Source organism: Hibiscus syriacus, unplaced genomic scaffold (assembly GCF_006381635.1).
Source record: "Hibiscus syriacus cultivar Baekdansim isolate YM2019G1 unplaced genomic scaffold, ASM638163v2 tig00110156_pilon, whole genome shotgun sequence".
Classification (NCBI taxonomy): domain Eukaryota; kingdom Viridiplantae; phylum Streptophyta; class Magnoliopsida; order Malvales; family Malvaceae; genus Hibiscus; species Hibiscus syriacus.
The window spans coordinates 408,949-419,999 of NW_024062606.1; positions in this window are offsets into that span (position 1 = coordinate 408,949).

Below are 11,051 nucleotides of genomic sequence, written 5' to 3' on the forward strand. Positions count from 1 at the left end.
CTATCGAGAGCAATAAGGAAAGTGAGTGAGTGAGGTTTATTTTGTGCCACTTTTCTTGTTTAATTGCTAGCTGTTTGTTCATGTTTTCTGCTGAATTGGGTGTTTTCACATGTTTTTTGTGCAAGACGATAGTTTATGAAATATGTGCTAAAAAAGGCCAAAAATTGTACTTTTTGTTTTGGAATCAATACTAGAATAGTGGGCATGAAATCAGACATGAAATGTTGACATGGCAATGAATCAGCAGCTTCTAGAAGGTCTAGTCAGCATCCAATCAGTAAGCTTCTGGAAGATGTGCAGACAACTGAGTAATTGAAATTCAAGAAATTAGATTTATCTTTTAGAAATAAATTTAAACATTTTTTTTATAATTATCTTTGTAATTTTATTTGAATTATTTCCTAGTTTTTCTACGGTTTTAGAGTCTATAAATACCCATCTCGGGTAAGCCATTTGGATCATTCAGTACTTCAGAATTCTCTTGTTATTTCTTTCTTTTATAAAAAGTTATTTCCCTTTTATTTTCTTGTTTTTACTTTTTACTTTTTAAGTTTTTATTTTTAAAATGCTAAGTATGACTTTTTTCATGCTTAGTTAATTTTCCCTTTTAGCCGCAGGTAAAAGCGATGATTCAATTATGACGAGAGAATTGAATAACACTTCAATAACTTCATAATTTGTTTCTCATTATCTAAGCTTATTTTCAAAAAAATTAAAACAATTTTTTAAAACTAAAGATTGACTTCGGTCTTGATTATTTTCGCGATTATATATGTGGGATGAATGATCGGTTCAAAGCACATTCGATTTTCTAGGAACACAATTTAACAAGATTGCCTTGTTAAGTGGGAAATGAGATTAGGGAAGTGATTATTAAAATATCTTATCCGAGTTGGTTGCAAATGCGCTTGAATCTTGATCATTATCAAGATTGCCTTGGTTTGATTAATTTTTCAAAACTGAAATCGAAAATTGACTTGGATATTCGGTGTACAACATAGTCGCGTGGATTACCCATGCTTGACGTGGTAACCAACGTGAATCTCGAAGGGTAAATCCGTTTCGATGATCCGAAGAATTTAAAAACTATTACCCAAGGCTGCCTAAATCAACTAAAATTTCAGATTTTATTTTCTTTAATTTACCTTTCTTTATTTTCTTTAATTATTTTTCTTCTTTAATTTCTTTACAATTTTTCTTTCAATTTTATTTTTAATTCTCAAACCATCAAATCACTCCATCTTATTTACTTTCCATGCAAATCATGCCTAGACCATAATCAAAGACGAAGAAATTCATTAATCTCCTTAGTCCTTGTGAGATCGACTCTACTTCTCCTATACTATACTATTCAATTCAATTTATTTTTCTTTATTTATTTTTATTCGAGAAGGAAGGAAATTATTTGAAGTGAAAAATGATGCACGTCAGTGAGTATACTCGTATACTTCACGCTACTCAAGGGTAGACATCATGGTATGGTCGGATGGTTACACATCTTGGGACACACACCCCTCTAGTCTATCTAGGGTAAGGTCCAAAATCTCTACATCGGACACAACACCTAACTAACCCACCCCTCGCGGGTGTTCGGGCCTCGCGCACTTGCCTAAGGATATCTGGACATTCTATACTTTGAAGCTATCTTCATCTACTATAGTAGCTCAGGTGTCCTAGTCGTTTTCCTGGGTGTCAACCAAGACTAGTTTTATTTCATCCTAATTGATATTGTTTCTAGATGTGATTTCACATTACCAATAGTTCCCACTTATAGTTTTATTCGAAGGTGTTTTAGTAACCTTGGGTCCCTCAATATAACTTCTAATTCACTTGGGCTTATTGCCCAAAAATGTATGATGGTATTGATACTCACCTTTAGGTATCGATACTATGGGGTTAAATCAAGCTGAGAATGGATAGGTAGCATCGATACTGTCGACCCTCAATTTTTTTTCGTCCCGTTATTATTAAGTTATTATTATTATTATTATTTAAGATTACTAAAATAATATTTTTATTTACAGATTCGGCCCAAATACCTCAAACCCAAATTACAGTTCAGCAAACCTAAGGATGAAAACCCAACACCAACTAGGGTTTCATCATATTCTAAGGCAGCCACCTAATCTCAGCCGCACGATCAAGTTGGAGATGGACGGTCTAGATCAACCCTCAGTTAAGATTTCCCCCTTAGATGCTGTCGGCGCCTTGCTAGAGCCGTTCGATCTGGACCCATCCAACGGTCCAGATCGAGCCCACGCCATCGAATCTGGCACTATCACAGTCTTGTCCACCAACTGACAACTGGATTCACAAGTCAAACATCAAGACCAAGACAAACCCGTGATTTCAATCTATTTTTTACTTCAATCATAATGTTTCAGAAAAAACAAGAAAAAAGAAAGTAAAAACCTATTGTTGAATTGGTTATATAACCTGAACGAAAAAAAATGTAAAAGGGGGGACTCCCAGATTCGGAAAGTAATAAAAATAGCAGTTATTTTCAAGGTATATTTTTAGTTTCGAAAATATAGAAATATACTCTTTGCATGCAAAATAAAATATATATATGTGAGTCTAAAAGAGGGTCAGACATTAGCTTACTTGAGTCAGAGGGAGCCTTCACGGTGGTCGGAGTTTGAGGAAACCAAACAGACGAGTTTAGATTTGTGGTTGTTTGGGTTTGTTTAGAAAATTTTTAGGTTTAGTTTGGTGTCTAGGATAGTAGATCTAGGCTTTGGGGTTTTTTTTAGGTGAATTTTGGAGCTCCGGCCACTGTGTGTGGTGGTCGGAATGACGGTCGGACGGCAAGTTAGGTTAGTCGGTAAGGGATCAGCCAAAGATTGAGAGAACTCTCATTTTTTTTGGTAACCAAATGAAAATGAAATAAAAAAAATGATAAATGGTGTTATATATAGGCTAATTTAATGGTATAAATGCATCTTAAATGCCTCTAATTTCAGCGTATTTTACAAAATAGTCATTGATAGGGACCAATTTCATTATTTTGCCATTTTTCTTTATGTTTTATAATTTTGGATTTAATCATAGTTTATCCCTTACATTCACCTCGTATTTGTACTTTAGTCATGGATTTCACAATTTTTATATTTCAGTTTCGAAATTGTTGTTATAGTTGTGTAATTTTATTCTTACTTCATTAATATTGGTTGAGATAAATAATTGGTAAAATTGTATCTTTAATCCCTATATTCAGCATCAGATCCCTTTAAGTTTAGTGATAGATTATTTTTTTAGCTAATGTTGATCATTGTGCCCTATGTTTAAAATTATATTTTATTAATTATGTGATATTTTTTAAGTGACCCAAGTTGGTTGTGGTGTCTTATATATATTTTATGTATGTTTACTTTACCTTTATATTTTATATTAAAAGTGTGTTGGTTGTGGTGTCTTTTATATATTTTATGTATGATTACTTTACCTTTATATTACATATTAAAAGTATGGTAATTCCCATAATATATTTTATGCCACTTACTTTGTAATTTGTAAACATATACGGTATATAATATATTTTGTAAGTATATATATATTATATTATTTAAGTGTATTATATATATAGGTTGTACATAGTATGTAGAATATATATATCTATTTTATTATCCATATTATATAATATATATATATATATATATATATATATATATATATATATATATTATAGCATATATGCATATTACGCAAGTAATACTTTTATGTATATATTATAATTATTTTTATTAATTTACGTATATATATATAATTTATATATATTATTTTTATTAAACATTAATCTATGAATATATATATATATATATATTTTAGTTAGTTGATAATTTAGTATTGGTACAAAATCACCACTTTTGTTTGTTGAAGATATAGTAGTTTGTTTTTTTAAATTATAATATATATATAATCATTATAATATTTGTTTGTCCACTTGTTTCGTTAATTTAAGCTATAGTGGTTTAGCTTTTAATTATAATATATATGAAATCATTATAATATTTGTTTCTCCACTTATTTCCTTAATTTAAGCGATAGAAGTTTAGTTTTTTATTGATTATAATATATGGAATCATTATAATATTTTTTTCCACTTTCCCTAATTTAAGATACTTATTTCCCTAACGTATGGTGTTTAGTTTTTATGGAGTCATTATACTATTTGTTTCCCCACTTGTTTCCTAATTTAAGCTTTGACTTGTTTAATTTAATATACATTTTTTTATTGTAATTTGTTGTCCATAATTTGTTTACATTTTGTTTTAATTTATGGGTCACGCTTTTCATTTGATTTTTTTTCATGTTCACATTATGGTTCCCTATTATGTTTGATGTATGTGTCTTACTTTTATCTTTAATTAAATATTTTGATGTATTTTCATTTAAATGCATTTGTGTGTACATATGTTTTGCATGACATCTTAATTAATTTTACATGATAACCTCATAAGCATCCCTTGACTCTAATCGAAATAAATTGACTAAGGGTGATATTCGATCATTTTAAAATTATCGAAAGAAATTTTCTAATACGTGAATATTTAATACATTTTAATGTATAGCATTAAACTTTAATATTAGAACTGACCTTTCAGATTTGAGCCCAAAGTTCCTTAATTTTCATAATTTAACACTTTAAGTTAGAATAAGCCTTAATTTACTTTTAGTTTAATTAGGACAAATAAAATTTTGTTTGATTGCATTGTTTTTTACAAATCTAAGGCACTGTTCACTTATTAAGGAATTAATAGTATATCTCCCGCGATCGTGCTCAGGGGGTGACAACTGGTAATTCCTTAAATAAGTCGACATCATTTTCAAAATCACATCATGTTTTCTAAAAATGAGGTAATATTCGGTTATTAAGCACAATAGCTGATCTCCCGCATTTATGCTCGGGGGCGAATGCTATCGGTCTCAATAAACGAATACCCTTTTCAACTTTGCATCCTTAATGATTTTTAAATTAAATAAAGATCGAACTCCAAATTTTTGATTTTAAATATAGGGTAATCAACTAGGTTCCAAATTTTGGGTGCTTGTGGGGGTTCTAACCCTTCCCCAAGCGTAACCGACTCCTGAACCTGATTTCTGGATTTTCGCAGACCTCAAAAACTCGGTATTTTAATAAAAACAAAAATGTTTTTTAAAATCATCCGGTTTTTATGGTGTTCGAATCGCACCTTAAATGATTGGTGGCGACTCCTCACATTTCGAAAATCATTTCAAAGAGAAAACCCCCGAGTCGGTTTCGGTCTTTCCCCTACGGGCGAAAAACAGTTACGACAGATACTGTTGGACCAGTATCAATACCCTATAGTATCGATACTCATTAGGTAGGGTATCGATACCAAAATTTGCTTCGATGTTCTAAAATTTACTAAGTTTGCTGGGTATCGATACTACCGTGCGAGTATCAAAACCAAGCCATCAGTATCGATACTCATTGAGGAAGTATCGATACTGCTCTTCCTAAACTCTTTTATTTTTAAGCCATCTGAAGAACATTATTAGTATTGTTCTTTTGGTATCGATACTTGAACCCAAAAATGTTCTATTTGGGTACGGAAATGACTCCTAAAACCACCCCAAAGCCCTACTGAGGTCCCCAAATCATTCTTAAAGTTTTATATAAGCAAGAGAGGTTCATAATGAGTATTTAAGCATGCTAAAAACACCAATTATTTGAATATATCATGAATACTCATATATACTTCACCACTCAAGACTCTATAGCTAGATGAATTCTAATGACTCACAAATGGTGTGAAAGAGTTGTGAATGTGTTACCTTAGCTTCCTAGTTGCTGGAAACTCTCTTAAATCAACCAATGGTCAATTTTTCTCTCTTAAATCAGCCAAGGGTTAATTTCTCTCTCTTAAATCAGCCAAGGGTTAATTTCTCTCTCTTAAATCAACCAAGGGTCAATTTCTCCTTCCCTCTTGCCTTGGAACTTTCTCTCATTTCTTTCACTAATAAAAGACAAGGTAAATGAGTTACTAACTCATTTAGGAGCTTGGATTAAAGTTAAGGATACTTCCTAACACTTGAATCCACTAAAAACAAGCTATAAATGATTGGTTTACTAAACCCTCACTAAAACCCATCTATGGCTACAATGACTCAAACCTTGAGTTTGAGGGCTTCAATTGAAGCTCTTGGGATGACGATTTCATTTCTTACCTTGAAAAACTTGAACTAGGTCTGAAGAACTACAAAGTTTCAACATTTTTCTAGCTTTTGGAGAGGAAGGAAATGATAAAGAAAAATGATGAAAACAAAAGAGGGAATGGTGAAAAAGAGAAGAAAACAGACGTTATATCACCAAAAATTAAAGGATTTCAACTTTTGTTTCAAAAATTGGTTTTATTGCTCTTTTATTCATTTTTTCTCCCAAGATTAAAAATGACCTTTTTAATATCAATTAGGCCCTAAACCAAGCCCAATCTAAACTCTAAATGGAGTAAACTATCCTACAAGACAATTAGGCTTGTCTAAACCATAGAGGGTTAACTCGTAACTCCTAACAATAGAATTGGGCGTTACAACATATATGTTTTGAGTTTTAGTGTTACTAATCCCGTCATTTAACAAAATATATAAAATTAAAAAAAGGAGAGATAAATAAATTATTGGATTTATCTCATCGTTAGAATCTTGTGTTGATTCTAACTTTGGAAGGAAAATAAATCGTTGAATTTATTTCCTAAACAATCTTAAATGATTCTAACTTTGTAAGTAAAATAAATAGTTGAATTTATTTCCTTGAGAATATTAAATGATTCTAACTTTGTAACAAAAATAAATAATTGAATTTGTTTTCGTGAGAATCTTGGATGATTCTAACTTTGTAAGGAAAAAAATAGTTAGATTCAATTTCTTGAGAATCTTGAATGATTCTAACTTTGTAAGGAAAATAAATAGTTTGATTTCTTTCCTTGATAATCTTGAATGATTCTAAATTTGTAAAAAAAAAAATCATTGTTTCGCTTCCAAACGTGTATTTGTTTCTATTCTATTTTTGATTATTTAATAAGATTTTTCCCTTTTCTTTTTATCACCTCGAATTGTCATACTTCTAAAAAATAAAAAATTATTGAAGTTCTCCTTTACTATACCTATAAGGTACAATGTATGTTTCTAACATGTCTATATATATTTTAAGTCATGATCTCATTCAGAAGTGCGCCACATGGAAATGGGTGTTCCAGATTACAAGATGGCACAGCAAGGTATGTTTTTGAAAGTTCAGAGTTTTTGCGCGAATCGCAAGATTAACAGAAGTGCACTAAGCATGCAGAACTACACGTGTTAGAGGGGGGGGGGGGGAACGTAGTAGGAACGTACAGATTTAGCATAAATGCACTATATTCATCTTTTTCCCTCTATAGCTCTTTTTCCCTATATAGCTCAATTTTGGAATAAAATGGTAAAATTTAGAGTCCTTTTAATATTTTAAATTAAAATATATTATTTAATTTGAATATTAGTAGGATAATTAATTTTTAAATATGTCAATTTCAAAAAGTATGTATTATCTTTTTAACTTTGAATATTAAAGATAATTATATACCTTTGTATATTTCAAATTAAAATAATATTTATTTAATTTGAATAATAAAATGAGTGTATATCTGTTTAATATTTTAAATTTAAAAGATATTATTATACGTTTAAATTTAGATATTAAAAGATGTTTAGTTGGAGTAAAACACTCTTGAAAATCCCCTATAAATACTAAGCAAACCTGTTAGGTTTTTCACATCTCAAAATTCAAGAAGCTTTTTTTCTCTTGAAAAAATATCTTCTCTTATTCTCATAAAATATTCTTTTTCTCCCTTAGCTTTTCGATGATAGTCAAAGGCAAGAAAAGTTCGTGATCTCTACTATTGTGCTACTGTAGTTGATCATCAAGTTATTGTATCCTTGGAGATAGACGACCAAATGATCTCGAGCACTAAGGAGTGGTAAAAAATATGTCTTAAGGAAACTATGTAGCGACATGCCTCACCTTATTCTGATCACAAGATCAAATACATTAAGAGTATTTTATTTCCGTTTATAATTCTCTTTTATTTTATATTTGATTTATTCTTTTTAATTTTTCTCATGTTCCAATTTAGTCATGGATTGTTACGTCGGTCAACAATCTTAAGACATATTCTTCTCTTCTACCTTTCTTGATCCGAGATAATTTGAAACTGTGGGAAAACGAGTTAGTAAACAATTTGTTTCAGGATTTATCATATCGTCTTAACGGGTTTACTAGAATCTCAAGTGGATAAATCTGTGTAACATAAATTTTCGTGAAAGTAACTATGGTGACTGATTTTGTTTCATAATATTGATTGTATGATAACAAAATCTAAAATAATCAAGAATTAATAATTTTCTGTTTATTGGAATTATTTCTAATTTCAGTTCCATTTTTTATACAGAAAATAGAGATAGTAGACTCTACCGATTTACCCAACATGGATGCTAAGATGGTAGTACCAGCTTAGAATCCAAATATGAATGCGATTCAATCGACAGTGGCAATCAACCACAGCGAAAAGCTGACAAAATTTTGCAGAGAGAATTTCAAGATGTGGCAACAAAAGATGGCTTTCTATTTGACCACATGGAACCTTTCAAGTTTCATGAAGGAAGATCCTCATGTTCTTAAAGATGGAGAGAACAATGTTATTGCTTTCAACATTGTTGAAGCTTGAAAGAAATTAGATTATATATGTTGAAATATAATACTGAATTGTTTTCAAGATTCATTATATTCGATATATGCTGGTTATAAAACATTAAAGATATTGTGGGAAGCATTGGACCATAAGTAAAAAGCTGAAGATGCTGGAGCTAAAAAGTTTTTAGTTGCCAAGTTCTTGAATTTTACTATGATTGACTCTAAACCATTAGTAAAAAAGTGTAAGAATTCCAACTATTGATCAATGGAATTCTTGCCGAAAGAATGGTCATAGGAGAAACCTTTTCGGTAGCCATTGTTATTGAGAAGCTACCTCCTAGATAGGTGACTTCAGGAATTATCTAAAGGACAAGAGGAAGGAAATGACCATGGAAGAACTGGTTGTCAAACTTCAAATAGAAGAAGACAACATGATTACTGTCAAGAAGCTCAACAATAAAGAGGCTAAGGCAAACATGATGAAGTCAATGACTTCAAGAAGGGAAAACAACCCAAAAATAGGTTAAAGCTTAGACCTAAATGTGGAATTTCCAAGAAGGAGAGATTCCAAGAGAAGTTGTTTAACTGTGGAAAGATGAGGCACAAATCCTCTGAGTGTAGACATCCAAAGAAAGCGAAAGCTCACGAGGCTAATACTATGGAAATAATATTTAAGGATGTGGAGGATATAGATCTATGTGTTGTGATCTCTAAAGTTAATCTATTTGACTCTAATCTAAGAGAATGATGGCTTGATATTGGAGCTATGCGTCATATATGTTGCGATAAGGATTCATTTTCTGAATTGACACCTTGGAATGATGAGGAGAAGCTCTACATGGGAAACATTGTGACTTCTGAAATCAAGGGGAAGGGTACTGTAGTCTTGAAGATGACTTCTTACAAAGAACTCAAACTGCAGAATGTGTTGTATGTACCTGACATACGGAAAACCTTGTTTCTAGAACACTCCTAAGTGTTCACAGCTATAGAATGGTTTATGAATCCCAAAAGCTGATTTTGTCTAAAGGGGAAATGTTTGTGGGTAGAGGATATGTATTGAATGATATGTGGAAACTGAATGTTATGTCTGTAAAAGCAAAAAACATGAATAAGAAAAATGTTTCTTCTTCCATTTATATGCTTGAGTCATTTAATTTATGGCATTGTAGGCTTGGACATATTAATTATGATGCTTTGCGAAGATTAATTAACTTAGAATTTATCCCTTCGTTTCATATTAATAATAATCATAAATGTGAAACATGTGTTGAGGCAAAATTAACAAGGTCATCTTTTCAAACTGTTGAAAGAAATATCAGACCACTTGATTTAATTCATAGTGATGTTTGTGACTTGAAATTTGTTCAAACGAGCAGAGGAAATAAATATTTTTTTACCTTCATTGATGATAGCACAAAGTATTGCTATATATATTTGCTTAAAACAAAAGATGAAGCTAGAGAGAAATTTATACTCTATAAGTGGAAGTTGAAAACCAACTTAATAAAAAGATTAAGATGGTAAGAAGTGATCGTGGTGGTGAATATGTTGAACCATTTTGTGAATTTTGTTCAAAACATGATATTATTCATGAAGTAACACCAACATATTCTCCTAAATAAATGGAGTGACCAAGCAGAAAAATCAGACTCAAAGAGAAATGATGAATGACTTGTTAGACAATTATGAGTTATCACATAACATGTGGGGGAAGCTGTCCTTTCAGCTAAATGCCTTTTAAATAAGGTACCCAAAAGGAAAAAAAACAAGACACATACGAATTATGGAAATGTCGAAAACATTCCTACAAACATTTAAAAATGTGGGGGTGTCATGCCAAGGTAATGACCCCATTACCAAAGCAAATGAAAATAGGTCTTAAAACCATGAATTGTATTTTCATAGGCTATATAGAACATATCAATGTGCATCGATTTCTTGTGTATGAATTAAAGAATCATGAGATTCACAATAACACGATAATGGAATAAAAGAATGCATCATTCTTTGAAAACATTTTCCCTTGTAAAGTTCAATAAAATGAACTTTAGAGGCTAATAATGAGGATAGTTTAGATGATCAACAAGAGGATGAAATTGAGATAGATCCAAGAAGGAGAACGAGCAAGGGTTGAAAAATCCTTTGGGCAAGACCTAACCTTTATGTTGGAGGCTGAACCTCAAATGTATAGTGAAGTTATACGATCTTTTGAAGGCACCTTATGGAAGGAAGCCATTAAGAGCAAAATAGATTCCATCATGCAAAGATATATGGGAATTAATGGATCTTCCTCCGAGGATTAAACCACTAAATTCTAAATGGATTTTCAATGGAAAATGAAAGTAGGTGGAACAATTGA